Consider the following 11954-nt stretch of genomic DNA (forward strand, 5'->3'; position numbering starts at 1 on the left):
ATATTCTTTGACAGTTGATAATACACAGTGTCCAGAGATATCAGCTGGGCTGCAAGGTCTGAAGCAGCAGCCAGACAGCAATGTTTTCCTAATCCCAACTGCCAGCCTGAGGTCCCTTTTTATACTCATAGTGTCTTGTACTATATACAGACTAAAGATTAAAAAGGGATGATCTTTGTATTCGTCAGGATTCTCCAGAGAAATAGAACTGACAGGAGATAGATGGATAGATAGATAGATAGATAATGAGGAATTGGCTCATGCAGTTATGGAAGCTGAGAAATCCCACAATCTGCCATTTGCAAGCTGAAGACCCGGGAAATCTGGTGGTATAGTTCAGTCTGAATCTGAAGGTCTGAGAATTAGGGGAATCAATGGTATAAGTCTCAGTCTGAATGTAGGAGAAATCCAATGTCCCAGGTCAGCAGCAATCAGGCAGAGAAGGGATGAATTTTCCCTGCTTTTGTCTTTTCTTTTATTCAGGTCCTTAAACGATTGGATAATGCCCACCCACATCGGGAGGAAAATCTGCTTCACTGATTCAAATGCTAATCTCATCCAGAAACACCCTCATAAAAATACCCAGAAATAATGTTTAGCTAAATATTTGGGCACATAAAATTAATCATCACAGTCTCATAGCCCATGTTCCTGTTTGTGCCTAATTATTGCCAAATTCTTCCATCCACTCACAGAATCCTGTAACCTCAGGCTGCTCCTTCACAGAATGGGATTTTTAATTTTAATACCTCAAGATACTTAAAAGTCTTTATGTTTAGTTTTAAATACTTTGAACTTGACTGAATCTTGCATTTTCCATCTTTCTCAACATAACTCTTACAGATTTTTAAAAGACATCTGTAATAATTTCTTAAGGCTTTGTCCCTAGTTTTGTTGTTGTTGTTGTTGTTTTTGCAGTACGCGGGCCTCTCACTGTTGTGGCCTCTCCCGTTGTGGAGCACAGGCTCCGGACGCGCAGGGTCAGTGGCCATGGCTCACGGGCCCAGCCGCTCCGCGGCATGTGGGATCTTCCCGGACCGGGGCACGAACCCGTGTCCCCAGCATCGGCAGGTGGACTCTCAACCACTGCGCCACCAGGGAGGCCCTGTCCCTAGTTTTAAGGACATTATACTGACATGTTTGGACATTTAAGAGAACTTTAAGATTCACTATACTTTTAAGTTTAATTTATTATGTTTATTGGAATTAATTAAATGCTGTGAACGTTTTGTTAGTCAGACATTTAAGGGGCTTAAAAAGTAAACTGAATTATTCAATTTATAAAGATCTTAGTTAAATGGGACCAATTATCAGTCAAAGGCATTTGTATAAGAGATCATTAAACTTTACTAGATTATAAATAGAATAATAAGATTTGTAGGTTGAACTCAAAAGCTTGAGGAAAAGCTAGGTTTGGAGTTTGTAACTTTAATAAATAAAATATTTATATTAAACCCCTTCATTTGATAGCAAATCATTTTCTGCAAACAAAACAAAATCTCACATTATAGCTTAAAAACAAAATCAAATGAACAAATAAACCTGCTTCTACACCACACAGTAGATAGCTTCTAATCTTCTCTGTGCTGGGGAACCAGATAATCAGGATTTTGAGAATACTGCTCCCTTCAGTGTCTGAGGAGCTCCTCAACAGAGAAAAAGCATGAATTTTAGTACACATAAAAGGTGTAGTGTATTTAGACCAGAACAATCACCAGGGATGTTTGCTAAAAAATCAGGTCCTGGGCCTCTTCCCTGTAACTCTGCTCCCCTCTATCTGAGGTAGGATTTGAGGGATCTGGAATTTTTAACACAGTGCTTCTCACAGGGTGGTTCATGAAGCAGCATCAGCTTTACTTATCTTAAGATATTTCTTTACGGGCCACAAAAGGAAAAATAGACAAGTGAGACTATATCAAACTAAACAGCTTCTACACAGCAAAGGAAAAAATCAGCAGAGTGAAAAGGCAATATTTGGAATGGGAGAAAATATTTGCAAACCATCTATCTGATAAGGGGTTAATCTCCAAAATGTATAAGGAACTTCTTCAATTCCATAGTAAAAAACTAAAAAACAAAACAAAACAAAACAAAAACTAATAGCCTGATTAAAAAATGGGCTAAGGACTTGAATAGACATTTATCTGAAGAAAACATACAAATGGCCAACAGATATATGAAAAGATGCTCAACGTCACTAATCATCAAGGAAGTATAAATCACAACCACAAAGAGATATCATCACCTCATACCTGTCAAGATGGCTACTATCAAAAAAACAGCAGATAACAAGAGTTGGCAAGGATGTGGATAAATTGAAACACTTGTGCACTGTTAGTGGGGATGCAAAATGGTGTAGCTGCTATAGGTAATAGTGTGGAGGTTCCTCCAAAAATTAAAAATAAAACTGCCATATGATCCAGCTACCCCACTTCTGGGTATTTATCCAAAAGAATTGAAATCAAGATTTCAGAGGTATTAGCACTCCTATGTTCATTGCAGCACTATTCACAGTAGTCAAGAGGTGGAAACAACCTAAATGATCATTGACAGATAAGTGGATAAAGAAAATGTGGTATATACATACAATGGAATACTCTTCAGCCTTAAAAAGGAAGGAAATTCTGCAATATGAGACAACCTTGAGGACATTATGCTAAGTGAAATAAACCAGTCATAGAAAGACAACTACTACATGATGCCACTTATATGAATATATAAAATACTCAAATCCATAGAATCAAAGAGTGGGATGGTGGTTGTCAGGGGCTGGGGGGAGGAAGAAATGCGAGTTACTAATCAGTGGGCATAAAATTTCAATCAAGCAAGAAGAATACATTCTAGAGATTTGCTGTACATTGCACCTATAGCTAACAATGTATTATATACTTTAAAAATTGTTAAAAGGGTAGATCTCATGTTAAGTGTTCTTAACACAATAAAATAAAATAAAACAAAAGGGTAAAATAAAATTAAGGAAATATGGAAAATATTTCTTCTAATGTTCTCTGCTAGTCTGAGTCACTTGTTATTTAGGAATGGCTTCTCTGTTTGCCTGGCTCAGTGGCTGTCTTCCTCCCTGAAGAATCTCTGCCTACTGTTTCTCAGTTCCCAATGTTGCAGACCCATCAGAGGTTTTTATTCTCTTGACACCCCCAGTTTTCAGTCTTCAGATTGAATATGGGCTAGAAGGTCACCCACTGGGCAGAGCCATGACATTTCCTGTCATCACAATAGGGTCTATTGGCTGAGGCAGTCTGTTTGATTTTTCAATGATTCCTTGTGAATTGATGCAAGTGCACTTTTGTGACACATATTGTTTCTTCAGAGGCCTTTTAAAATGTCTTCTTGGTTGTGACACATATAATTGAAATGGCCACATATCAGAGTGTATCTATTATACATGCTTGCAAAATGTGAGGATAGGAAGTACAGTAAGATGTTAGAGGTAACTCTTGGAAATGCCACTGTTATCTGATAATTTATAACTGCAAATGATGAGGAAGTCACAAGTAATTTTACTGGAATAAATATCAATTTTTGCAGTATTGCCATTGTCTCCCCATATGGGCTCATGAAAGGGAAAACTGCACTCACCAGGGTAGGCATGCCCCTAACATTTGCAGGGCTTGAGGCAAGAGTATCAGTGAAGACCCTAGCAGTGCAGTGCCTGCCTCTTTTCTTTCCACCCCTGGCTTTGTCCTGAACCATTATTCTAGCCCAAGTGACTAAGCTCCATCTACTCCTGCACCCCAATCACCAGCCACCCCTTAGCACAGTCTGCTTTCAGGAGGATGGACCCAGGGACAGGCTTGCATGGGTCCTGGAAATGGCCTGAGTCCCTCTGAGCAGGGAATTTCAGGGTCCTGAGATCCAGAGCTTGACCTAGAAGAGGGGCTGTGGGCTTTGAGTGGATACATCCTCTTGGCTCTATGCTTTACTTGCCTCATGTGGAGGACTCAGCTGGAGGAAATCTAGAGCAGGGTCTTCTAAACATTAAAGTCTAACCTGTGGGCCTCCCTGTAGGTGAGGGGCCCAGATAAGGAGCCCTGGTTGCCCAGGTCTAAAGATAGTACTGGTTATGGGGTTCAAAGATGAAGAAGATCTAATTGCCAGCAAGTATGTGTCATCATTGGGGAAACTACCTTAGGACCCTTATGGTACTCTTTGTCTTGTGTTATGACATTTAATTTTTATCAGCGGCCACAATCAATTAATGTGGGACCCTAAGTCATTATGCTCCCATCACTCTTCTCTTATCTCAGCCACACCCTTCCCCTGAAATCCTCCCCCCAATAACAATTCAGTTTTCCTATATTTATGATTTTCAATCATTAAGCCACCTTTAAGAGTTAGAGTGTCTCAAAATTCTTTGGGAGTTTGAAATGCTTTATGGAAGAGAAAAAGAGTTTAGAGGTTAAATAGGTTCAGGGAATGCTGCATATGCCCTCTCCCTAACCTGGTGACTTACAATTCAGCTTGGCATATTAAAGGCTCTGAGAATTCCCGCAGTAAGCAAATCTGTTTCACTTTATTTAACTCTTTGTTTCCATATGTATTTGAAAATAGACAGCCCACTCCTTTGATTCCAAAGAGGTGCTTACTGATCGTTTCTGCCCTAAAGGAAAATTAAACTAAGGCATTTTTCTATTTATTTGATACCTATTTATTATCCCAAAGACTGGACTAGAGGTACAAAGGGAAACTAAAATAAGACTCTGCCTTTGGGGAGCTATTAATCATTTTACCAGTGACTTCAAATGTGATTCAATTTAAATTTGGAGAAAGCTCAGTTTTGTTTAGGAATCTTAGTTCAGTTATAACTTGAGGTCAGTTTCCATTTAAATGGCTGGGAAAAAATGTATGACGCAGAGTGTGCCTCCTGCTGATTACATTTTTCAGTGTGTTCTGTCTGTGAAAGGGGTCTTAAAGTTAGAATATCAGATATCCTTTTATCTTGGATCTTATGTGAGCCATCCCCAAACCTCGGGGTACTTTGGGGCTGATGTGACCCACCACTACCTCCTAGGATTTGTTGGGGTGCTAAAGTGGCCCATTGCTACCTCTTAGGTTACTTAGGAACTGATGTGATCTGTCTCAACCTCCCATGGTACCTTGAGGCTTCTGTGGCCTATCACTACTTCCAAGGGTACTTTGTAGGCTGTCAGATGATCAGTGATCTTCCAGGAGGCTGCCCAATCCAAGAATTAATAAAGCATTAGAGTGGTTGCTAATTAGAACCATTGTTTTCTTTGGTGGGGGGGGGGCACACAGACTCTTTTGGGAGAGTTTCAGTGCTTCCTGTACATTTCAAATCTTCGTTTTATCTCACCACTTGCTTCCCATAGTCAGGAATGGGTGATGTAACCTGAGATGAAATAAGAACTGCTTGTCTCCTTAGGGGTGTTTTTAGGTACAACCTTTAATGAAAGCAGGGAAAGGCCTGGGTGGTCTCTCAGCAGCTCTTTGGTTACCGCGATTGTAGCAATGTTATCGGTGCACCATCTGTATTTCTTCCACACTCACCTCTACATGTGGAAGGCTGCTCACTGTGAACACCTGTGATTCTGCCAGAGGGCTTTTTTACCCCTTTGGTAAGGGGAACATGCTCAGCTCTCACACATAGTAAGCATAAATTGCCAGAGAGTTAATGCTTCTGGAAGCAGGCTTCAACCAATGACAATGGAAAGTTAGTGAATACAGTAAGTCCCCTACATATGAATGAGTTCCGTTCTGAGAGCACGTTCATAAGTCCAATTTGTTCATAAGTCGGACAAAGTTAGCCTAGGTACCCAACTAACACAATTGGCTATATAGTACTATACTGTAATAGGTTTATTATACTTTTCACACAAATAATACATAACGAATGAACAAACACAAAAAATAAAGAAAACATTTTTAATCTTACAGTACAGCACCTTGAAAAGTACAGTAGTGCAGTACAACAGCTGGCATCCAGGGGCTGGCATCGAGTGAACAGGCAAGAAGAGATACTGACTGGAGGAGGGAGAGGAGGTGGGAGATGGTAGAGCTGAAGGATCGCCAGCAATAGGGGCCGGAGGGCAAGCTGCAATGTCACTCACGCCTGACGTTGATGGCACAGGCTCTGGTTCCTTGCTGGATTCAGTTCTATCTAGCCTCTTTTCTTGTCATAGGTGACACGGTAGCACTGGATTGCATTCTGAATGGCTGCTGCAACTTTCGTGTACCATTCTACGCTCGGGTCCTATGGCTCAAAAACTAACAGTGCCTCCTCAAATAAAGAAAATCCCCTTGCCATTTCCTGCGTCGTGAATCTCTTCAGTTCTTCAGTTACTTCTCCTTCCTCTTGTCTCTCTTCATCCTTTCTCTAGGCTTCCAATTCCATTAGGTCTTCATTAGTAAGCTCCTCGTGTTGCACAGCAACAGTTCTGGACAGTAAAGTACAAAAAAGCACAACCACTTGTAGGGGATGCACCCACGTGACAATGTACGTCAGACACATGAACTAACTTACATGATTGCACACGCGGACGAACGTTTGTATCTTTGAAAGTTCGCAACTTGAAGGTTCGTATGTAGGGGACTTACTGAAAATACCCCAGCTTTCTCATCCTTAGTTGGAATAGCTCTGAGGTGTATTCTTTATTGTTTCCCATGGTTCCCCACTGAAACTGACCTCCAGTTGCCACGATGGTAACTAGCTTAAAAAAACATTCTTTATTGGCTGCCTTCGCTTCCATTTTCATTTCCCCACTTCCCTACTGGTGTTTCCTGACATTGCCTCCTTGCTAAAAATGCCTACACTTAGATACGTGTGTAAAGTCTCCTTATTGGAGAAACCCCAAACGAGCCAGTGATCCTAATACATTTAGTCTTGAAGTTTGCTAATGGAGGCTAGAGAGACCTTCTTTACCTGTGACTATCATTTGGCACTAATTGTTTGAAAAATGTTATAGTCCATTTTTAGTTTGTTACTTTAAAATTGAAGAAAAATATATTCTGAATCTACTAGTGGTAGACATTATAAATCACGAAAGAAAAACATGTATTGATATCAGGAGTTGCAAAATTAAAACACTTGGTCTAAAGCCTTTTCTGTCAATCTTCTTTTGACCTGAATCTGGCTGAATTCACTGGTACATTATTACTTGTAAGCAAAAAAGGGTTTTTTTTAATTATTATGTGCACATCCTACATGTGTTATCTACAGATGAGAAGTCCAAAAGTGGTCATAATGAAAAGCAGAGGCATCTTGTGTCTCAGTGTGGTAGGTAGCTTCTAAGATAGCCCCTAAATACTTCTACCTCTTTGTACCCATGGCTTCGTGTTATCCCCTTCCCTTGAGTAACTTGATTCAGTAAACTTTCTCAACTATAAGGAGATGTCACTTCTGTGATTAGCTTATAAGAGATTGTAAACTCCATCTTGCTATCCAGACACTTCCCTTTGCCTGCTTTGTTGAAGCAAGCTGCCTTGTATAGGAGGCCCATGTAGCAAGGAACTGAGGATGACCTCTGGCTAACAGCCAACAAGGAACTTGGATTCACAGTCCAACAAGCCAAAAGGAGCTGAATTCTGTCCACAATCATGAAGTGAGCTTGGAAGTGGATCCTTCCCTAGTTGAGTTTTGAGATGAGACTCTAGCCCTCTCTGACATCTTGATTGCCACCTCATAGGGCATCTGAGGCAGAGGACCCAGCTAAGCTATGCTCAGATTCCTAATCTACAGAAACTGTGAGATAATAAATGTGTGTTGTTTTAAGCTACAAATATATGTGGTAATTTATTATGCAGCAATAGGTAACTAATATACTCAGCACGTGTAAATATGTGCAATAGTTAAGAATTTGAACTTTCTTATTCATTCTGTATTAGGGCAAATATTTGGGATGTAGAAGGAAAATTCAGACTCTAACAGCGTCAATGTCACCCTGAATACTGAATCAAATTGACCATGGTAGTGATGGATTATGCTTAAATTTCAGGCTTGAGCTCCCGCTGTTCTCAAAAGAAAAGGAAGATACCTTCTCTTTGAAAGTCTATCTGATCAAGATTCTTTGTATAAAAATGGCCACTCGTAGATTAGCTTCTGAGTATATTTTCTACCAATGATCTTAAGTCATCCCTAAGCTTATGCAAGTCTCTTAGCAACAGAAGATGATCCCGAATGAGAAAGCATCATGAGCCAACGCCCCTGCAAGCATCTGAGCCAAAAAAGATGGAATTTTAAACTTTATTTTTTTAAATATTTAAAATGAATTCATCTTGAGAAAATGGAGCAGCATGTATAAATCTATTAGCTGTTTGAATAAGTTCAGTTGTTTCAAGGTTACATCTTCTGTGTCTAGGATAAATATATTTTAAAAATCCATACAGTAAAATGTAAAAAAACAGTTTCCTTGGAATCAACATGTCTACTGCCAGAGAAGTCACATTTCTTGTAAAACAATGCAACATAATGGATGGCGGTGGAGTGAGGCCAGGTGGTTTTAAGTATCAAGCTGACGGTGGAATGTGGTATTTAGAAGATAGTCACAGCACAACATACAAGGAGACACAGAAATCTATTGGTTGACAACTTAACAAAATGCAGTGTGTTCTCCAAAGGATTATTTCAGCCTCAGAAATAGCTACCTCTCACATAGCTTCACTTTATGCTCAGCGTATTCTGACTGTTGTGGGTGAATTCCACAGAATCATCTCAGAGATAAAACTGCTTCATAACTGGGTCTTTTTGTGCCTTTATTCTCTAGCCTACACATTTTTGAGTAGGGGTACATAATATGTTACACTGGGGTATAGGAAGAAAATATTAGAATTTTTCCTTTAAAAAAATAGGAAAGAAATTAACCTTTATCAAGAGTTGATATTCATACTGACACTGATGGTCTCACTCAGTTTCTCTGCATAGAAGGCTATTGTGTGTCATGCCCAGTGTCCGTGGTTTCCTGAGAGAAAAGTGAGATCCCATAATGAAGACAGGTTGACTGAGGTCCCTTCACCATTTGTTGGTTCTATTCCAGGGTATTGAAGTTCCCATGAGACTGGTTAAGTGGACTTGACGGTTATATTTTCTTGCAAAGTAGAAACTACATATTGAAACTGTATATTGAAATGAAATGAGTGACCTTGAAAATGTTTTCTACCACACACAGATTCACTGGCTATCCTAAAGCAAAATGTGAAAAAGAGCTGTTGAACTTATTTTTGCTCTTCTTTTTACAGTTTAGGTTATTCATTTGAGATCCCTCTTCTTTAATAATACAAGCGTTTATGCTATACATTTCTCCCTAATTATAGATAATTGTGGAAAACACATGGGTAGATCTTGTTTTTTTAATCCAATCTGCCAATTGTCTTTTAATTGGTGTATGGACCATCTTAGCTGCATCTCACAAATTTTGTTATGTTGTATTTTCATTTTTTACTCAGTTCAAAATATTTTCTAATCTCCCTTGGGACATCCTTTTTGATCCATGGATTATTTTGGAGTGTGTTAATTTCTAAGAGTTTGGGGATTTTCAAGATGTCTTTCTGTAATTAATTTCTAGTTTAATTCTATTATTGTCAAAGAACATACTTTGCATCATTTTAATTCTTCTAAATTTGTTAAGTTTTGTTTTAGTACCCAGGGTATAGTCTATATTATTGAACATTCTATGTGCACTTGAAAAAAGTGAGCACTTTGCTGTTGTAAAGTGAATTTTTCTATAAAAGGATGTCATTAGGTCCAGGTGATTGATAAGTTTGTTCAGTTCTCTTATATCCTTGCTTAATTTCTGTATATTGTTCCGTCAAGTACTAAGAGAGGAGTGAAATTTTTTCACCTGTAATTGTGAATTTATCCATTTCTCCTTTCGGTTCTATCAGATTTTGCTTCACGTATTTTGAAGCTCTGTTTGGTGCATACATACACATTTAGAACTCTTATGTCTTTTAGTGAGTTGATCCTTTTACATTATGTAATGTCACTTTTTAATCTCTGGTAATTTTCTTTGCTTTTAAATCTACTTTGCCTGATATTAATATAGAATTTTTATACCATGAGTAAATAAAAATAGATTTTTGATAATATTTTATATTGTATCATCTTAAATTTTTGTTTCATGTATGCTATACAGTGTATGTAATATTTAAGTACACAGTGGTTGTATAATGTATGTAAAATATAAGTAGTATATAATAGTGCTTGCAGATGTATTATTTAAAACTTTGAACTCTGCAAGCCAGAAGGGAGTGGCAGGAAATTTTGAAAGTGATGAAGGAGAAAAACCTGCAACCAAGATTACTCTACCCAGCAAGGATCTCATTCAGATTTGATGGAGAAATTAAAACCTTTACAGACAAGCAGAAGCTGAGAGAGTTCAGCACCACCAAACCAGCTTTACAACAAATGCTAAAGGAACTTCTCTAGGCAAGAAACACAAGAGAAGAAAAGACCTACAATAACGAACCCAAAACAATTTAGAAAATGGGAATAGGAACATACATATCGATAATTACCTTAAATGTAAATGGACTAAATGCTCCCACCAAAAGACACAGTTTGGCTGAATGGATACAAAAACAAGACCCATATATATGTTGTCTACAAGAGACCCACTTCAGACCTAGAGACACATACAGACTGAAAGTAAGGGGATGGAAAAAGATAGTCCATGCAAATGGAAACCAAAAGAAATCTGGAGTAGCAATTCTCATAACAGACAAAATAGACTTTAAAATAAAGACTATTAGAAGAGACAAAGAAGGACACTACATAATGATCAAGGGATCAATCCAAGAAGAAGATATAACAATTGTAAATATTTATGCACCTAACATAGGAGCACCTCAATACATAAGGCAAATACTAACAGCCATAAAAGGGGAAATCGACAGTAACACATTCATAGTAGGGGACATTAACACCCCACTTTCACCCATGGACAGATCATCCAAAATGAAAATAAATAAGGAAACACAAGCTTTAAATGATACATTAAACAAGTTGGACTTAATTGATATTTATAGGACACTCCATCCAAAAACAACAGAATACACATTTTTCTCAAGTGCTCATGGAACATTCTCCAGGATAATCATATCTTGGGTCACAAATCAAGCCTTGGTAAATTTAAGAAAATTGAAATTGTATCAAGTATCTTTTCTGACAACAACGCTATGAGACTAGATATCAATTACAGGAAAAAATATGTAAAAAAATACAAACACATGGAGGCTAAACAATACACTACTTGATAACGAAGTGATCACTGAAGAAATCAAAGAGGAAATAAAAAAATACCTAGAAACAAATGACAATAGAGACACGATGACCCAAAACCTATGGGATGCAGCAAAGGCAGTTCTAAAAGGGAAGTCTATAGCAATACAAGCCCACCTTAAGAAACAGGAAACATCTCGAATAAACAACCTAACCTCGCACCTAAAGCAATTAGAGAAAGAAGAACAAAAAAACCCCAAAGTTAGCAGAAGGAAAGAAATCATAAAAATCAAATCAGAAATAAATGAAAAAGAAATGAAGGAAACGATAGCAAAGATCAATAAAACTAAAAGTTGGTTCTTTGAGAAGATAAACAAAATAGATAAACCATTAGTCAGACTCATCAAGAAAAAAGGGAGAAGACTCAAATCAAGAGAATTAGAAATGAAAAAGGAGAAGTAACAACTGACACTGCAGAAATAAAAAAGATCATGAGAGATTACTACAAGCAACTCTATGCCAATAAAATGGACAACCTGGAAGAAATGGACAAATTATTAGAAATGCACAACCTGCCAAGACTGAATCAGGAAGAAATAGAAAATATGAACAGACCAATCACAAGCACTGAAATTGAAATTGTGATTAAAAATCTTCCAACAAACAAAAGCCCAGGACCAGATGGCTTCACAGGCGAATTCTATCAAACATTTAGGGAAGAGCTAACACCTATCCTTCTCAAACTCTTCCAAAATATAGCAGA

This window comes from Monodon monoceros, unplaced genomic scaffold (genome assembly GCF_005190385.1).
Source record: "Monodon monoceros isolate NGI ecotype Baffin Bay Population unplaced genomic scaffold, NGI_Narwhal_1 Super_Scaffold_22, whole genome shotgun sequence".
Lineage (NCBI taxonomy): Eukaryota > Metazoa > Chordata > Mammalia > Artiodactyla > Monodontidae > Monodon > Monodon monoceros.